Here is a 20830-nt window from a genome sequence, read left to right on the forward strand (position 1 = left end):
CTCTCTGCCCCTTTCGACTTTACACTGGGTTTCTTCTTGTAACCGAGCCTCTAGTGTGTATATTCTTCTAATGTTGCCAACACAACAATTGCAGTGGAAGTCTGCCTTATCAGCAACCTCCCCTGCCTTTCCTGTGTTGGCGAGTGTCTCAGTGTGTTCTGTCTTCCAAATGGTATCCTCAAAGGTGTAAACCAATTTGGCTAACATTTGGAAGTGTTTGTTTGTCTTGTTGAAGACAGTCCTACTGATACAAATCCGGTCATAAGCGTATGCCTGGTCCAGCAAAGCGGACCATAGCAGCTCAGCGGATTTGTATGTAGTGGGGATAATGGGGTTAAAAGTGCTGTGTTTACTTAAGTGTTGCAGTGTGGAGAAGTTCATACTCACTCACTTTTTGCTGAGCGTCCATCTTCTCGTTGGTGTCGTACCTCTTCGTCCTACACAGCTGCTTGGAAGAAGTCCTTTTTCTCCTGGATCACTTCTTCTCGACCAGCCGGACTTGTACACTGTTCGAACAAAGATGGATCTCTTTCAATGACGTGTCCTCTTCTCCCTTCCAACACTCAAGCGACGCGGTGACCATGTAAAGCAAACATAAAAATATAAATACACAGATAGATTATAGATTCTCTGCTAAAGGGATGACGTCACTGCGCCAGCCCTTGCGTCCCCGAACGAGCACATCGGGGCCGCGCCATACGCGCCATATGCTAACAGGCAGGAGAAGCCTTTGATCTCCCGCTTGTAGCATTTTGCATTCCGGAATGTGCATAATAGAAGGAGGGGAGGTTTCTCCCTTCCTTCTATCATGCATAATTATTTTGTTGAATCTGAGTTCTTTGTAGTCATCAGGATGACCGGACCTTTGTCCGGTCATTCTGATGCAATCAACCAGATTGCATCAGTGTGAATGCTTGGGGCATATTCACACTGATGCACCTGGTTTCAGGTATATGGGGGATATCTATCATATAAGGGGACACAGATATATTATAAGGGGGCACAGATATATACATATAACAAGGGACCTATAAGGGGGTACATATTTCCCACAAGGGCCACCATGAGCCCCTGTGGGCCACTAAGGGCAGATGTGCGCAGATGCTGTGCACATCTGCGCACATCATCCTATAAAGTGGCAATTAATGCATGCATATATATCATGCATTAAGTTGCAGCAGAGAATTATGGGAAGTGAGAGCAACATCAGAAGAGCGCTGCATATGGGCAACGGCTACACTACAGTCCCTCCCCCTTAGAGCAGAAATGTAGATATTGTGAAGACAAAGTAACGGAAACTCTGAATTGAGACATGTCCAAAAAAAGGGGTTTGAAATGCATGGGATCGAAATGAATAGGAAGAAAAGGATAAACATGGTAGAAAGTAGTGTATAGAGGTAAGTTTGTTAAATCATAGGTACACTTTAAATGAACCTAGTTAGATAGTTATATAGTTAAACAGTTAGTTGGTTGAAAATAGACCCAAGTCCATCAAGTTCAGCCATTTAATACTTAGAAAAAAAAATAAAATGAAAGAATAAAGTTATAATCAAGACTTAAAAAAAAAAAAGAAATTAATGAAATATATAAAATATAATCAAATATTTTTCCCCCAGACTTCAATGAGGTTATTAACATAGACAAAAAAATCTGTGACAAAAAATGCATAAAATTAACAAAAACCCATTAAACCTGCTGTAAATAGTGCGGATATATGAATATGTTTTTTATGTGGTTTAGATGCAGATTTAAGTGGATTTTCTACATACAAATATGCAATGTGTGCCGCTAGCTTAAGGAAACCTACACAGGTCACATGAATGCAAACCAGAGAGCAGTATTGGGCCCTACCCCTCCAGTGGGCCCCAGCATTCGCCTGACTTTGCTGGGTAGTGATACCTCCCCTGCTTAGACTTAAACCCTGAAGCTGGTCATTTATCTGTTTTGGATTTTAACTATTTGGCAAATAACTTTTCCATTGTAACGCTACTTGTCTTATGTATTCTATTGCCTCTAGGACCGTATCATAACAATATACCATCAGTTCCAATTGAAACTTCCCTGAAATGTGTATGACACCATAAAATGTTTTGGATCCTATACAAGAAATTAAGATTGACACAGCTACTAGTGACTATTTAAACTTCTTTAAGAGGGATACACACTTTGTGGACGCTTTAGTTCTGTTCAGTAAGCAAGTGCACAAAACAATTTTGGAGCTCTACAAGTTTTAGTTTCTTAGATTTCTACTTTAGGTTTATATAGCAGGAAAGACATAGACAAATAGGAGTTGCTGAACAATTCAGAAGATTTATTAGAGGTGATATGAGACAACAGAGTGAGCTTCCAGAACTTAAGATAATATCTCCTAGAAAAATAAAACTTCTTGGTTGAGGAGTGAAAACTGGCAGGATATAACAGGACTGAGACTGAGTATTGTGAATCTCATTATTGTAGAAAGCTTGGACTGTTTGAGAGAATTAAAGCAATGAAACGCACAGCCAGACATTGTATTCATCATCGCAGGCTTTATTATTCAGATTTACTAGACCGTTGTGTGTTGGTGTTGGTATTTCGTAGATATGGTAGATGTAGAAATCCTTTGAGGTTACTTTCACACATAGGTTTTTGGTGAGATTTTTCTGCACTTCTGTGTTTTTAATGTTTTTTCTTAATTTTATTATTTATTTATTTATTTATTTCCACCTGCATTTTTTGCAGCCTTTTTGTGCTCAGATGTTAGCTGAAGGTCTATGGTAAATTTGAAACACAAGACATACAAGGGTAATTTGTGTTACTGGCATTTTTGTCTTTTTGGCTTCTTCTATAAAAATGCAACATGCTGGAGCTCTTTTGACCAAAAAATTTCTATAGGGGAAAAAATGTCATAAAGAAAACGCTAGTGGTAAAAAACAGCAGAAAAACGGCATAAGAAATGGCAAAAAATAAAAATAAGCAATTATTGTGGCATTTTTTATTGTGTATAAAACTTTAGATAAATTCTTGGCTAACACTGTCACTTCTTGTGAAAAATTTATATCACAACTTCCAACATTTGAATCCCATATCCTGCAACTTTTTAAACCCTGCCCAGTACCAGTCAAGGATGATTCCAAAACTGCCTAGAAATGCCTTGCTTTATGCAACTCTACAGTATGTAAGCCCTGTCTCTTTGTGCTTCATTTCAAGGTACTATATACCCTTGAAAGAATTATAAAATTTGTGGTCTTGTTGAAGAGTTCTTTTAACATTTTAGCGTGTATACACTGTGAAGAGATGAGACATGCTGGCAAGAGTATATACTCTGAGAAATGTTTCAGTGAGTATATTATTGTATCACTGCATGCAATATACAAGCCACACATTTCTACTCTACCTATAATTAACAGGCATATCCAACATGTAACTGCCAGGTAACTGCACAATCCATATGTCAAGTGAGCTAGAGCCTGGCAGCTGGCAGTTTTTTGTTTTTTTGACCAACAGAGAATTCACTGGTGGCCATATCTATGCAATTCCAACTGCTTACCTAGCATAAAAAAATTAAAATCCTACTATCACAACGGTCCTACTATTACAATGGGTGTGGAAAATAATGGGAAATGTTGTTTACAAGGTTTTCTCCAAGTTTAGACACATTTTCATTTTAAGTAGATGCAGCTTCAATGGCAATATTTTTTTAAATATGGTTATCTATATAATTTTGCTCCTTTTTTGGTGATACATGGGGATTTATTTCTATGTTTTTATTGTTTATACCTGAAAAAAATGCAAAAGAAGTCCCCTTCTCACAATGTTTCTACTTTTTTTTATTGCACAAAGTGCAACTACAATATTTTGTTAAATTCTGTCTCCTTTCCATTTACAGTCATTTTATATATATGGAAAATGTAGTTGATAGTTACCGATGCAGGGTTAGAAATTGTGGAGTGGGCTTGTGGTGGCATTTTAGTTTTTAATTTTATTTTAGAAGACCTTTTGGGGACATTTATTATTGATGATATATTATTAACAGGGAATATTACCTCTGGAGCCTCACTTCAGAGCTGATATGGATTTGCTAAGACTCAGCAGTTATCCAGCACCCGTCATGGCCTCTCCCTGAACTGTATACACTCACTGAGCATTCTGTATGCAGTGGTTGGGATGGTAAACCATCGCTGCCTTCTCTATGGTGAATGATGTAAAGCTAGGTTTGTGGGGCACCAAGGCTTAAATAATTATGTTGTTGTAAGGACATTTGGAAAGTCCCAAGCGGTGAACGTAAAAGAGAGATTGACAGTATATTGGTGAACTATGTTAGAACCAGAAAAATTTGGCAATTAGGCAGAGTACTGACAATTATGTATTGATAATTTAAATCAATAGACTAATGAGGTGATGTATTATAGTACAGAAAAAACTCTTCCAACTCTTCCTATAATACTTCTAATGTGAACGGGATTTTTTTTTATAAAAATAAAATAATATAGATCACCGCAAAAAGCAGGGGACTTACTTCACCAGGGAGGAGGGTGATCAAGATAAACTCAAGACACTTGTCACCCTTACCTCCCTTGCCGAGGTCGCCTGTAGAGATGTAACCACCCCGTCCTTAGTAAGAAATGTACCTACCGACTTCCGTATTTGAAGGTGCTTTATTCCAAAGAGCTTGATGCGTTTCTGGGACTGAATAAGTATCCCCTTAATCAGAAGCAAACAATACAAACATACAGGAGACTTAAAGTCATATATAGGTGCAAATGGGTTGTTTGATGGATTCCATATGGCAAAATGTGCTTGCAGTAACTTCCGGTCAAGTGCCATCCGGACCGGAAGTATGAAGTCCTATGTGTTCCAACTGTGCAATTCTAGTATAATAAAAAGTAACCTACTAGTAGAATTATTAAATAATAAATAAGGGAAGAAGAAAAATGGAGCAAATCAATTGAATTGTTGGGTTAAAAAAATGGGGTCTGACATGTGAATGAATATCATGGCTGAGGGTTGCATTCCACAGTGGAACACTATAGTAGAAAATGGATATATAGTAGAAAAGAATATATGGTATATATGATTATTAGTAGGGGATAAAATATAAGTCAAAATAATAATAAAAACAGGAAAAAAAGGGGGAATTATTAAATATCTATTAACATAGACAAAAAAGAAAAAAGGATATGGTAATAAGATATATAAATATATATATATATAAATTATATATATATATATATATATATATATATATATATATACTGTATATATAAAGGGTGAATGAAAAGAAAAACAGAAAACCCCCCAAAAAAAACCATATTAATAAAATTATATCAGATTTTGCGAATGGAACCCATCATACATTGAGAATAAATACAAGTTAATATGATGAGTCTGGCAGTCATTAATAACCAGCATCCACCTCCTGCACATGCACGAACTCCATTAGCTTCAAGCTCAGCAAAGACACTCAGGAACATCCAGAGTCATACGTGGATCTGCATCACATTTTAAGGAGGACCTGTAACCTCTTCTGACATGTCTGTTTTAGTAATTACTTGCATCCCCCTTTGTAATAACAATTCTGGAGAATCTATTGTATAAAGCCTCATTCACGCGTCAGTGTTCCAACGATGTGTGCTGTACGTGTTCTCCGTTCCTCATTATAATGTGTATATTCACACATCAGTGTTTTAGCACCGTCTGTGGGTCTGTGTTTTTAGCACGGATGCATGCTCAAATTTGTCCGTGTTCACTGATCCATCACGCCCATTATAGTCTATGGGTCTGTGAAAACCATGGACGCAACACTGATGCCATCTGTGTTGCATCAGTGTTTCATGGATAATTAGGAAACAATGCTTTGAAAAAAAAATCAGCTCTTCAGTGTCAGTGAAACATGGATGACACATGGACAGCAAAAAACTGACACATGGACCCAACATGGATACTTCACGGACAGCTTCACGGATGCATCACTAACCACTGTCTCACGGATTTGAGCATGGACATGGACGTGTGAATGAGACTTAACTCTATATTTTCACTTTATATTCCTGAGAGAAGTTATGAATGTATTGCCAGATGCTGAAGGTCCAGTAAAGGTCCAGATGGGTGTTACCAGTTGGTATGTCTCGGCACAGTCTGTCACTATCCAATTAGTGCTGTCAGACAGTACAGGGACGCACCCAATCTGAACCTTCAGTGCAAACTGATAGCAATTAATTCATAACTTCTAGTAGGAATAGCAGAAGAAAGGCACAACATCGAGTAATAAGAATAAATATTCCAGAATTGTTATTGGATGAAAAATTCAAGTAGTTACTAAAACAGATATGTCTGACTGTAAATTACACTATACTACGATACAACGCGTATTATCCAGTGCAGAAATAAGAGGACCATATGGTGCTCAAATAATATTACCATACTGTCCCCAAATTAAATAATGCCTTCATGGAGACGATGAATAACATCACCACATATCGTCTAAATAATATCATTACTTAGTACTCAAATAATAATGTTGCCTAAATACTCTCTCCTTCTGTACCAGTTTGTAACTTGTCTTGTTTATGATTAGTGCAATTTTCTGTATTATGTATGTATACCTCTTCTCATATGTACAGCGCTATGAAAGGAATGGCGCTTTAATAATAAATAATAATAATAATAATAAATTATGGCTGAAATGAGTACAGATGTCTCCTTCCTTACGTTTGCTTTCGAAGAGATGAAGCTCCGGCCCATACCCGTGGGGAATTTTCTGTGAGATCCCTGAAGTATTCTACTGTCTGAAAAAATGAAAAATATACAGTTGCAAGAAAAAGTATGTGAACCCTTTGGAATGATATGGATTTCTGCACAAATTGGTCATAAAATGTGATCTGATCTTCATCTAAGTCACAACAATAGACAATCACAGTCTGCTTAAACTAATAACACACAAAGAATTACATGTTACCATGATTTTATTGAACACACCATGTAAACATTCACAGTGCAGGTGGAAAAAGTATGTGAACCCCTAGACTAATGACATCTCCAAGAGCTAATTGGAGTGAGGTGTCAGCCAACTGGAGTCCAATCAATGAGAGGAGATTGGAGGTGCTGGTTACAGCTGCCCTGCCCTATAAAAAACACACACCAGTTCTGGGTTTGCTTTTCACAAGAAGCATTGCCTGATGTGAATGATTCCTCGCACAAAAGAGCTCTCAGAAGACCTACAATAAGGAAATGTTGACTTGCATAAAGCTGGAAAGGGTTATAAAAGTATCTCCAAAAGCCTTGCTGTTCATCAGTCCACGGTAAGACAAATTGTGTATAAATGGAGAAAGTTCATCACTGCTGCTACTCTCCCTAGGAGTGGCCGTCCTGTAAAGATGACTGCAAGAGTACAGCGCAGACTGCTCAATGAGGTGAAGAATAATCCTAGAGTGTCAGCTAAAGACTTACAAAAGTCTCTGGCATATGCTAACATCCCTGTTAGCGAATCTACGATACATAAAACACTAAACAAGAATGAATTTCATGGGAGGATACCACATAGGAAGCCACTGCTGTCCAAAAAAACATTGCTGCACAATTACAGTTTGCACAAGAGCACCTGGATGTTCCACAGCAGTACTGGCAAAATATTCTGTGGACAGATGAAACCAAAGTTGAGTTGTTTGGAAAAAACACACAACACTATGTGTGGAGAAAAAGAGACACAGCACACCAACATCAAAACCTCATCCTAACTGGGAAGTATGGTGGTGGGGGCATCATGGTTTGGGCTGCTTTGCTGCGTCAGGGCCTGGACGGATTGCTATCATCAAAGGAAAAATGAATTCCCGAGTTTATCAAGACATTTTGCAGAAGAACTTAAGGCCATCTGTCCACCAGCTGAAGCTCAACAGAAGATGGGTTTGGCAACAGGACAACGACCCAAAGCATAGAAGTAAATCAACAACAGAATGGCTTAAACAGAAGAAAATATGCCTTCTGGAGTGGCCCAGTCCGAGTCCTGACCTCAACCCGATTGAGGAACTGTGGTATGACCTCAAGAAAGCGATTCACACTAGACATCCCAAGAATATTGCTGAACTGAAACAGTTCTGTAAAGAGGAATGGTCAAGAATTACTCCTGACCGTTGTGCACGTCTGATCTGCAACTACAGGAAACGTTTGGTTCAAGTTATTGCTGCCAAAGGAGGTTCAACAAGTTATTAAATCCAAGGGTTCACATACTTTTTCCACCTGCACTGTGAATGTTTACATGGTGTGTTCAATAAAAACATGGTAACATTTAATTCTTTGTGTGTTATTAGTTTAAGCAGAATGTGATTGTCTATTGTTGTGACTTAGATGAAGATCAGATCACATTTTATTACCAATTTGTGCAGAAATCCATATCATTCCAAAGGGTTCACATACTTTTTCTTGCAACTGTAAAAAGCAGGATCTCTGGGCGCTGATACTTGAAAACTGTTAATAGATTTATTAAAAAAACAAACAGACTGTACATCACTAAATACAGAGTAATGTCGCACTCGAATGAGGTGGAGATCCAACAGAGGTGCTCCCACTAACAGACAACACCCAGTCTGATAAAGGTAAGTGTAATAAAGAAATAGAAGTGGGGCACTCTCTAAAAAGTAAAGGGATCTTTAATATACGTGAAATACAATAAATTGACAATATGCAATAAAATTCAATAATATTTAAAATAGCGGAGGATAAATGTCAGTAGTACAAGTTCAACAATGAATAAAACCTAAAATGATAAAATATAAGATAAAAGAATATATAGATCCCAATAAATATAAGACAATAAATTCGAATATATAAGAATCAAAAAAATTCGAATAAATAATCTTAAGAATATTATTTTCAACTGATGGTGAATAGATGCTTTTTCCACATATGCTGTATAAATATTCGGATAAATAATCTCAAGAATATTATTTTCCACTAATAGTGAATGGATATGTTTTCCACATATGCTGTATGAGTGGATAAATGAATAGTCGTTTATATCTTGGTGATAATAAGCTTGTGACCAGTCTCTTATACACATACTGTAAGCAAATAAATAGTCAATACGAGATTTTCATCATGTAAAAAGTCGCTGACTACCGAATAATATATTCGACTGTCCGCAAATCGAATATATTATTCGGTAGTCAGCGACTTTTTACATGATGAAAATCTCGTATTGACTATTTATTTGCTTACAGTATGTGTATAAGAGACTGGTCACAAGCTTATTATCACCAAGATATAAACGACTATTCATTTATCCACTCATACAGCATATGTGGAAAACATATCCATTCACTATTAGTGGAAAATAATATTCTTGAGATTATTTATCCGAATATTTATACAGCATATGTGGAAAAAGCATCTATTCACCATCAGTTGAAAATAATATTCTTAAGATTATTTATTTGAATTTTTTTGATTCTTATATATTCAAATTTATTGTCTTATATTTATTGGGATCTATATATTCTTTTATCTTATATTTTATTATTTTAGGTTTTATTCATTGTTGAACTTGTACTACTGACATTTATCCTCCGCTATTTTAAATATTATTGAATTTTATTGCATATTGTCAATTTATTGTATTTCACGTATATTAAAGATCCCTTTACTTTTAGAGAGTGCCCCACTTCTATTTCTTTATTAGACTGTACATCACGCTTCAGAGGTGATCTTTCTCCTTCCTCAGGTATATGACAATGAATAGACAATGATAGGTAACAGAAGAAGGCAGGAAATTATGTAGTGAAAGTACAGATTGATATACATTTAAAGGGGTCGTCTCACTTCAGCAAATGGCTTTCATCATGTAGAGAAAGTTAATACACGGCACCTACTAATGTATTGTAAGTGTCCATATTGTCTCCTTTGCTGGCTGGATTCATTTCTCCATCACATTATACACTGCTCATTTCCACGGTTATGACCACCCTGCAATCCAGCAGTGGTGGTCGTACTTGCACACTATAGGATAGGCGCTGGCCTATGTGCACTCCCCTGTCCTGGGCCCCAGAGAGGCCAGTGACTTTTCCTATAGCGTGCAAGCATGATTACCGCTGCTGAATCTAGACAGTAAAGGAAGCAATATGGACAATCATAATACACTAGTGTTGAGCGCGAATATTCGAATCGTGAATTTAAATTGCGAATATCGCCACTCCGAGAATATAGTGCTATATATTAGTATTCGCGAATAGTGTTGATTGCGAATATTCTAAACGCGAATTTATCGTGAATATCGGCACTTAGCAACATCCCTAGCAACCAATAGGAAACTTTCCTACCCCTTAGTGTTGATCGCGAATATTCTAATCGCAAATTTTTATCGCAAATATATTACATTACCGAATTTTGCAATCAAGTAAATAATGCCTGGAGATCACTAATTTGCGAAATTATGGTGAATATTCGGCAAAAAATTCACAAAATATTGCGAATTCGAATATAGCCTATGCCGCTCATCACTATAATACATTATTAATGATTTGTATTAACTTTCTCTACATGATAAAGGTAATTTAGTGAAGTGAAACAACCTCATTAAAAGTAACCATTATGCTGGAAACAATAATACACACTGGGTACATGCATGCATAGATATAAATTATAACACACTCCCTCCAGCCATATCATTAGGGCTCACTTTCTTCTCATATCTTAGGCTTAAATATTAGGCTAATGGTTTAAATCTTATGGATGATTGGTTTATAGCCAATAGAAAATATAGAAATGTAATTAAAAATGAGGCAAAACACAAAAAGTTTTTTTTGTAATTTTACAACTTTGTTAAAGGGGTTGTCTCACTTCTAGTGTTGAGCGAACTTCTGTTTTAAGTTCGGCGTCTAAAGTTCGGCTTCCGGTTAGCGGAGAATCCCGATATGGATTCCGAATTCCGTTGTGGTCCGTGGTAGCGGAATCAATAATGGCCGATTATTGATTCCGCTACCACGGACCACAACGGAATTCGGAATCCATATCGGGATTTTCCGCTAACCGGAAGCCGAACTTTAGACGCCGAACTTAAAACAGAAGTTCGCTCAACACTACTCACTTCACTAAATGACATTTATCAAGTGGACAAAGCTAATACAAGGCAATTACTAATGTATTGTGATTGTCCATATTGCCTCCTTTGCTGGCTTGATTCACTTTTCTGTCGTATTATACACTGCTCGTATTCAAGTGTTATGACCACCTTGCAATCCGGCAACAGTAGCCATGCATAGGAAAAAGTGCCGGCCTTTCCGGGGGCTGGGACAATGGAGGTGCATGTGCAGGGGCTTTCCGAGAAACGAGTAATGTATTATGCAATGGAAAAATGAATCAACCCAGTAAAGGAGGTAATATCAAGCAAACAGCTCAAGGGCAGACTTTTCTGCTGCAGCTAAGAGGCGTGTCTCAGCTCTCCCTATCACAGCTCAGAAGAAAGCGACTGAGCATGTGCGGCCTTCTCAGTGAGCCGGACAAAGAAATAAGAAAAAGAACAAACAGCAGGTGGTGCTATACAAATATAGTATGTTGAATAACTCACTGGCTATACAAAATTTTTAATTACATGCAATTACAAAAGTATTCAGATCCAGGTGCTGGTTTGAAAATTGTATAATATGTTTCATGGGACAACCCCTTTAATCAATGGATTTCCTAGTTCTGATTTGTTTTTGCCCTTTTAATACAATAGAGACTAAAAGATGAACAGAGCTTATAGAAGAGAATGAAAACTCTTACACATGCGCATGTATGTGGAGGCCAGAGGCTGCTTCAGCAGTCAGCATGATGGTCGGAGAGGGGGGAATGCGGGTCCTAGGGGTGGGTATGGCATAAATGTCCAAGGCTTCATTCACACGTCAGTGTTTCGGTCAGTGATTTCCATCAGTGACTGTGAGCCAAAACCAGGATCGAAGCCTCCACAGACACAAGGTATAAGGGGAAGATCTGCACCTGTTCTGTGTTTAGAGCCGGATTTGGTTTTGGCTCAAAATCACTGATGGAAATCACTGACCAAACACTCACGGTGTGAATCAGGCTACATTTACACAACTGTATGAACGAGTCCGCATCCGGGTACGGACCTTTTCATTTCAATGGGGCTGCAAAAGATGTGGACAGCACATGGTAGTTCAGTTCCGTGGCCCCGCAAAAAAAAATAGAGCATGTCCTATTCTTGTCAAGAATAGGCATTTTCTATGGTAGCAGCGGCCGTGTGCAGTCATCAAATTGCGGGACGCACACGGGCCAGTATCCGTGTTTTGCAGACCCGCGAAACACTACAGCCATGTGAATCTAGCCTAAGGCATAAGAATACCTCTTTATGTTAGACATTTTTAGAGTGAGAAATATTTAATTTACGATGCATCTTTTTTTTTTATGTCTTTATGACTTTAATGCTGTACTGTATATTTCTTCCTTACTGATACTATGATCTAGACCTTGCAAAGTAAATATACCAAATTTTTCCACGTTCCTAAATTTTCCACTTTGATAAAGGACAAAAATGATCCTTTCCACACTAGATGGCAGCATTAATCCACTTGTTTTCACTCTTTCTCTATATGATCGCTAATTGTTAATTTTCTATACCTATTGAAATGTATAAATATTCTGTTATTCCCTGAAGAATGTGTATATATATATATATATATATATAACTACTTTAAATCACCTGCTATGTTCAGTGTAAACAGCGCTGTAAGTTGTGCTCAGAAATAAAAATAGAGAATGCACTACATCATATCTCATCAATTTGTTAGAATTATACCGTAATTTGCCGTCTTTTGACACAAGGGAACCTTAGATTCTACAATAACTTGACTAAAACAATGCATCTGTGTGCAGAGAGATTACAAACTAGATTCAATCGTTTCCCTTTTGCTATATTCCATGGCAGGGGTTTAACTAGATAAACAGGCAATCAACATAGAAATAATATATTAGATCTCTTTCCTTTTTCCCTGAACTGCGCCTTCAGCAGTGAATCCATTCACCTAACTATTTTAATGGAGGCCTAGCCATTTCAATCATTATTCTTATCTCTATCGGTAGGAATATGCGTCTTTTAAATAATATGGTTGAATTGGATAATAAAGATGACAGTCGAGTGATAAAGAGGTTTTCTGACTGTGCTGTTAGGGAGCAGCTGTGTCCCTAGAGCTTAAAATCCCACTCTGACGGGACTGACTGGAGCCATGCACTGACCTCAGCATTGCTTTCTGACGACTGCTGGCTGACATGTAAGATCACTGCTAGATGAACTGCTCACTCCTGACAGCTCTTTCAATTTCTTTTCAATGCAAGATGTGTCTATGGATCTAGATTTGCCACATTAAAGGAAATGCATATTAAAAAAAAAAAAAAAACATTTAAATCATGTTTTTGTTATAGATATTTAAAAAAAATGTTTTTGGTATTTTTATTAGATGTATTATTTATTTATTTTTTAATTTTATGTGACTACACATTAAACAGTGGTCACTGAAGTAATAGTAGCCTTAGGTTACAAATGAATATTTTCACCATACAATAGCATTTCTTGGGTCACTGAAACTTAAAGGGCTTCTGTCACCCCACTAAAGTAATATTTTTTTTTTTGGCTAGTTAAATTCCTTATACTGCGATATATGAATATATAATGCTCTTACTCACTTTCCTTCAGCAGTTTCTTAAAAAAAAAAGACTTTTATAATATGTAAATGAGCTCTCTACCAGCAAGTCGGGCGGTTACTTGCTGGTAGCAGCCGCATCCTCCTTTCATAAAGACGCTCCCTCCTCATGTTGATTGACAGGGCCAGCGAACTCGCTCGTCCTCTGGCTGGCCCTGTCTGCGTTCAAAATCTGGTGCCTGCGCCGTACCTGTCTTCAGTCGGCACAGGCGCACTGAGAGGAGGACGCTCGCTCGGCCGCTCCATCCTCAATGCGCCTGCGCCGATGACGTCACATGTACACCCAGCGCAGGTGCACTGAGGAAGGAGCGGCCGAGCAAGCGTCCTCCTCTCTGTGAGCCTGCGCCGACTGAAAACCGGTACGGCGCAGGTGCCAGATTTTAAATGCAGACAGGGCCAGCCAGAGGACGAGCGAGTTCTCTGGCCCTGTCAATCAACATGCGGAGGGGGCGTCTTTATGAAAGGAGGATGCGGCTGCTACCAGCAAGTAACCGCCCTACTTGCTGGTAGAGAGCTCATTTACATATTATAAAAGGCAATTTTTTTAAGAAACTGCTGAAGGAAAGTGAGTAAGAGCATTATATATTCATATATCGCAGTAAAAGGAATTTAACTAGCCAAAAAAATAATAATATGACTTTAGTGGGGTGACAGAAGCCCTTTAAAGCCACATTTAACATACAATGTCGAAAAAACTAACGATCTGCTGCACGCGCGATCTGCTTTCCTGCTCCTCTCTACAGTACAGTGCAGTACTACATGTTTTGTATTGCTGCCAAGGTGGGTGGCTTCTTGGGATACCAGATGAGGGTGGCTCCATTTTATGTCCTGATACACTGTATACTGTACAGAACCCTAAAGGGCCTTATGTCAGCATAGACAATGACTTACACAGTTTCTGGGAGATCTTTCTGGCTTTTATATGTAAGGAGTTGCATTTTCTTTATTAATGTTTTGCTTATTTTTCTCTAATGGTATTTTTTTCTTTTTTTGGGGGTTGTATTAAAACTAACTACTAGTTTTCCTTGCATCTATGGGGGATTTACAAAGATACACTCTCAAGTGGTTACATACAGTTAATAATAGAGGAATGGCATAACATAGAAATATATGAAAAAATGCTCCCACATTGTTATTACACAGGAAACGGGTTGTCCATTTTATTCATATTGATCACCTAAGGATAGGTCATCAATATCAGATTGTCAGAGGTCTAACTCCCCACACCATCGCCAAACAACTGTTTGAAGAGAAGTTGTATGAGCGCTGCCTTCTCTGCTCTGTAGTATTCACTTGAACAGACAGAGCCGTCCTATAGAAGTGAATGGGGATGCCATACTTGTAATTACACCTGCTCACCACTGTAATTGCTGTGACAAGCAGGTAAGCAGAGGAGATAAGACAGCTCTTATATGAGCACTGCCTTCTCTTCAAACAGTTGATCGCGCAGGGGTGTCAGGAGTCGGACCCCGCCAACGTGATATTGATGACCTATCCTGAGGATAACCCCTTTAAATAACAGTTTGCTGTACAATGTGCGAGGATTATGAAGAAGAACATGCCAGGTATAATACGTGCTATATGGTTAAATATGATGCTGAGGTCCTGTCTACAGCCGGCCCCTTCTGCCCACACCAAGGGGACATGGGCAGGAGGGGCAGGCCATAGACAGGACCTGAGCAAGGAGTCAGAAACAGCAAAAAGTCAAAAAAAATTGCCCAGAATTGAACTTTTGGCCAAAATATGACTTTTCCATGCCAGTTTGCACTACATTTCATCATGTTCTCAAGTTACAATCATTTCAACTGACAGTGGTGGATATGGAACGGATTATTGTAACTGGAAGGACCAATGTATTCCAGTTTTCATATTAGTGGTAGAGCAGTCACAATAGGATGATGATTCTTGCTTTGTGCAGTTCATTTCAGCTTTGCTGTGTAAACTAGGACAGGGATAGCGGAGTCATCTTGTTATCATTAGAGGGTGGATGACAAGAGTATGCAGTTAATACATATACTGAACATAGATGATCATAAGAAGATTTGGCACTCTGTAATAAAGATATTTAAAAGTCTGTTGACTGCGTAGATGTAATAAGAAGCATAATAAAATTCAATTTACTACATCATATAAGGCTATTACTAATGGCAGAAGTCACATCACAGTGTAAGAAAAACCCTTATCTTTCAATATAATTTATTATTTTTCAAAAAAGACAAATGAAAAGAAACCACAAACAGAAAATCTTCTAACATTATCATAACTAAATATGACTATTCAAATGGTATCAACCCCCCCCATAAAAAAAAAAAACTAATTAACCCTGTTCAGTTACAAGAAATATGTCCCACATTCCCCATATTACTTCAAATCTTGCCAATTTATCATATCTAACTGCATCTAATCTTTCCCCACATTTAATTAAATGTATCCTCTCTATCAAATCCCATAATTTAAGAACAGAACTCTTCCAATTCCTCGGCAGGTATGTTTTACTTGCTGCCAGTACATGCTGTATCAAAATATTAGTATTCCTATCAAAGTCCATTCCAAATAGATAAACTTCAGGGGACAAGATCACTCGTATTCCTATCTTATACAACATCTCTGAAACATTTTTCCAAAACCTAGCTACTATACCACAATCCCACCACATATACTTTAACCCCTTAGGGACGCATGACGTACCGGTACGGCATGTTTCCCGAGTCCTTAAGAACCCATGACGTACCGGTACGTCATGGGTTTAAACTGCGATTGCGGCGCGGCGGGGGTTAATCGGGATAGGATGCCCGCTGAAATCATTCAGCGGGCATCCTGTCACAACGCCGTGGGGGTCATGTGACACCCCCATATCGGCGACCACCGCAAACCGCAGGTCAATTCAGACTTGCGGCTTTTACCTGCGGTTGCGGCGGCGATCGGGCGGTGCAATCGGGTCCCCATGCAGCTGTGGGGGGGACATGATGGCATGGAAGGCAGCGCGATGTCTAAGGAAGGCATCGCGCTGCCTTCCGGTGAAGAGCCTGTGAGATCCAGCCCCCTGGATCTCACAGGCCCCAGGAGCTGTATGAGTAATACACACAGTATTACTCATACAGCCAATGCATTCCAATACAGAAGTATTGGAATGCATTGCAAAGGAATATACATCCCAAAGTTCAAGTCCCAAAGTGGGACAAAAAATAAAGTGAAAAAAAAAAGTTGAAAAAATAAAGTTTTCCCCCAAAAAAATTTAAGTTTCAAGTAAAAATAAACAAAAACGTCATTTTCCCCAAATAAAGTAAAAAAAAATTGTATACATATTAGGTATCGCCGCATCCGTATCGACCGGCTCTATAAACATATCACATGACCTAACACCTCAGATGAACAACGTAAAAAATAAAAAATAAAAACTGTGCTAAATAAACCATTTTTTTGTCACCTTACATCACAAAAAGTACAACAGCAAGCGATCAAAAAGGTGTTTGCCCACCAAAATAGGACCAATCTAACCGTCACCTCATCCCGCAAAAAATGAGCCCCTACCTGAGACAATCGCCCAAAAAATAAAAAAAACTATGGCTCAGAATATGGAGACACTAAAACATCATTTTTTTTGGTTGGAAAAAAGCTGTTATTGTGTAAAACTTACATAAATAAAAAAAAAGTATACATATTAGGTATCGCCACGTCCATATATCGACCGGCTCTATAAAAATATCACATGACCAGATGAACACCGTAAAAATTTAAAATAAAAACTGTGCTAAATAAACCATTTTTTGTCACCTTACATCACAAAAAGTGTAATAGCAAGCGATCAAATAGTCACACGCACCCCAAAATAGTGCCAATAAAACTGTCATCTCATCCTGCAAAAATCATACCCTACCCAAGGTAATCGCCCAAAAACTGAAAAGATAATGGGTCTCAGACTATGGAAACACTAAAACATTATTTTTTTTGCTTCAAAAATGAAATCATTGTGTAAAACTTACATAAATAAAAAAAGTATACATATTAGGTATCGCCGCATCCATGACAACCTGGTCTATAAAAATATCACATGATCTAACCTGTCAGATAAATGGTGTAAATAACAAAAAATAAAAACGGTGCCAAAACAGCTATTTCTTGTTATCTTGCCTCACAAAAAGTGTAATATAGAGCAACCAAAAATCATATGTACCCTAAACTAGTACCAACAATACTGCCACCCTATGCCGTAGTTTCTAAAATAGGGCCACTTTTTTGGAGTTTCTACTCTAGGGGTGCATCAGGGGGGCTTCAAATGGGACATAGTGTCAAAAAAACCAGTCCAGCAAAATCTGCCTTCCAAAAACTGTATGGCATTCCTTTCCTTCTGCGCCCTGCCGTGTGCCCGTACAGCTGTTTATGACCACATATGGGGTGATTCTGTAAACTACAGAATCAGGGCCATGAATATTTAGTTTTGTTTGGCTGTTAACCCTTGCTTTGTTACTGGGAAAAATGGATTAAAATGGAAAATTTGCCAAAAAATCTAAATTCTGAAATTTCATCTCTATTTGCCAATAACTCTTGTGGAACACCTAAAGGGTTAACAACGTTTGAAATCTGTTTTGAATACCTTGAGGGGTGTAGTTTCTTAAATGGGGTCACTTTTATGGAGTTTCTACTCTAGGGTTGCATCAGGGGGGCTTCAAATGGGACATGGGTGTCAAAAAAACCAGTCCAGCAAAACCTGCCTTCCAAAAACCGTATGGCATTCCTTTCCTTCTGCGCCCTGCCGTGTGCCCGTACAGCGTTTTACGACCACATATGGGGTGTTTCTGTAAACTACAGAATCAGGGCCATAAATATTGAGTTTGGTTTGGCTGTTAACCCTTGCTTTGTAACCAAAAAAAAATTATTTAAATGGAAAATCTGCCAAAAAAGTGAAATTTTGAAATTGTATCTCTATTTTCGATTAATTCTTGTGGAACACCTAAAGGGTTAACGACGTTTTCAAAATCAGTTTTGAATACCTTGAGGAGTGTAGTTTCTTAGATGGGGTCACTTTTATGGAGTTTCTACTCTAGGGGTGCATCAGGGGGCTTCAAATGGGACATGGTGTAAAAAAAAACAGTCCAGCAAAACCTGCCTTCCAAAAACCGTATGGTATTCCTTTCCTTCTGCGCCCTGCCGTGTGCCCGTACAGCGTTTTACGACCACATATGGGGTGTTTCTGTAAACTACAGAATCAGGGCCATAAATATTGAGTTTGGTTTGGCTGTTAACCCTTGCTTTGTAACCGGAAAAAAAATATTTAAATGGAAAATCTGCCAAAAAAGTGAAATTTTGAAATTGTATCTCTATTTTCCATTAATTCTTGTGGAACACATAAAGGGTGAACGACGTTTGTAAAATCAGTTTTGAATACCTTGAGGGGTGTAGTTTCTTAGATGGGGTCACTTTTATGGAGTTTCTACTCTAGGGTTGCATCAGGGGGGCTTCAAATGGGACATGGGTGTCAAAAAAACCAGTCCAGCAAAACCTGCCTTCCAAAAACCGTATGGCATTCCTTTCCTTCTGCGCCCTGCCGTGTGCCCGTACAGCGTTTTACGACCACATATGGGGTGTTTCTGTAAACTACAGAATCAGGGCCATAAATATTGAGTTTGGTTTGGCTGTTAACCCTTGCTTTGTTACTGGAAAAAAAATATTAAAATGGAAAATCTGCCAAAAAAGTGAAATTTTGAAATTGTATCTCTATTTTCCATTAATTCTTGTGGAATACAACAAAGTTTGTAAAATCAGTTTTGAATACCTTGAGGGGTGTAGTTTAGAGAATGGGGTAATTTTTGGGTGGTTTCTATTATGTTAGCCTCGCAAAGTGACTTCAGACCTGAACTGGTCCCCAAAAATTGTTTTGTTTTTTTCTGAAAAATCTTAAGATTTGCTTTTAAACTTCTAAGCCTTGTAACATCCACTAAACATTAAATATCATTCCCAAAATGATCCAAACATGAAGTAGACATATGGGGAATGTAAAGTAATAACTATTTTTGGAGGTATTACTATGTATTATAGAAGTAGAGAAATTGAAACTTGGAAATTTGTAATTTTTTACAAATTTTTCGTAAATTTGGTATTTTTTTATAAATAAAAATGTATTTTTTGGACTATATTTTACCAGTGTCATAAAGTACAATATGTGATGAAAAAACAATCTCAGAATGGCCTGGATAAGTCAAAGCGTTTTAAAGTTATCAGCACTTAAAGTGACACTGGTCAGATTTGCAAAAAAAAAGTCCTTAAGGTGAAATTGGGCTGAGTCCTTAAGGGGTTAATGTTCCTTTCTCACCACACCCTCTATAGCATTAATAATTATTTGTATTATAATACTTGGAGTTAAATAAGCTCTATGATACAACTTCAATGATGTTTCTACTACCAACGCTTGCTTGCTACCTTTCACTTACCGTATTTCATTCCATTTTTTTCTTGTCCAATCCTACTTTAAATCCGGTTCCCATTTCAGCATGTTGTCTAATTTACTGTCCCGTGAGTCATTAATATCCAAATAGAGCCCTGCAATCATACCTTTTCTTGTCCGGTCCAGCCATGTTTCCCGACCTTTCCTTCTTTCAAGAATCCTTTTCACAAAGCCAAAAATCTGTACTAACCTAATAAATCGGTGGAACATCCCATTTAGATAAATAGTGTTCTAAACTCCCAGTTTTCCATTTATCAAAAAACATTGTCTTACAATACCTTTCTCTATCCACCAACAAAAATTCTCTTCCTTTAACCTCAGATCAAATAGATGCTTCCCAAAAAATCCCATGACCATGTATCCTACTGTTTTAAATTTCTTCCTCTTATTTATCTCCTCCCACAGTTTTAAAGAAAATTCCACCACAGGGTCCTTCCAAAACACTTCACTTTAGGTTTCTCCGATGCCCAAAAAATCACCTCCCAATTCAATGGATACATCAACTGCTCTTCCAATTCCACCCAAAATGGCCTCCCTCCTACCATACTAGTTCTCATTAATTGTAATACTTGGGCTGCCTTATAATAATTTATCAAACTTGGAACTGACCAACCCCTCTTCCTGTTACTAATCATCATTATTTTCCCTGAAACTCTTGGCCTTTTATTATTCCATATAAAGTTGGAAAATTCCCTCTGTAGTAAGTCTAGATCCTTTCTAACCA

This window comes from Bufo bufo, chromosome 8, assembly GCF_905171765.1.
Source record: "Bufo bufo chromosome 8, aBufBuf1.1, whole genome shotgun sequence".
NCBI classification, from domain to species: domain Eukaryota; kingdom Metazoa; phylum Chordata; class Amphibia; order Anura; family Bufonidae; genus Bufo; species Bufo bufo.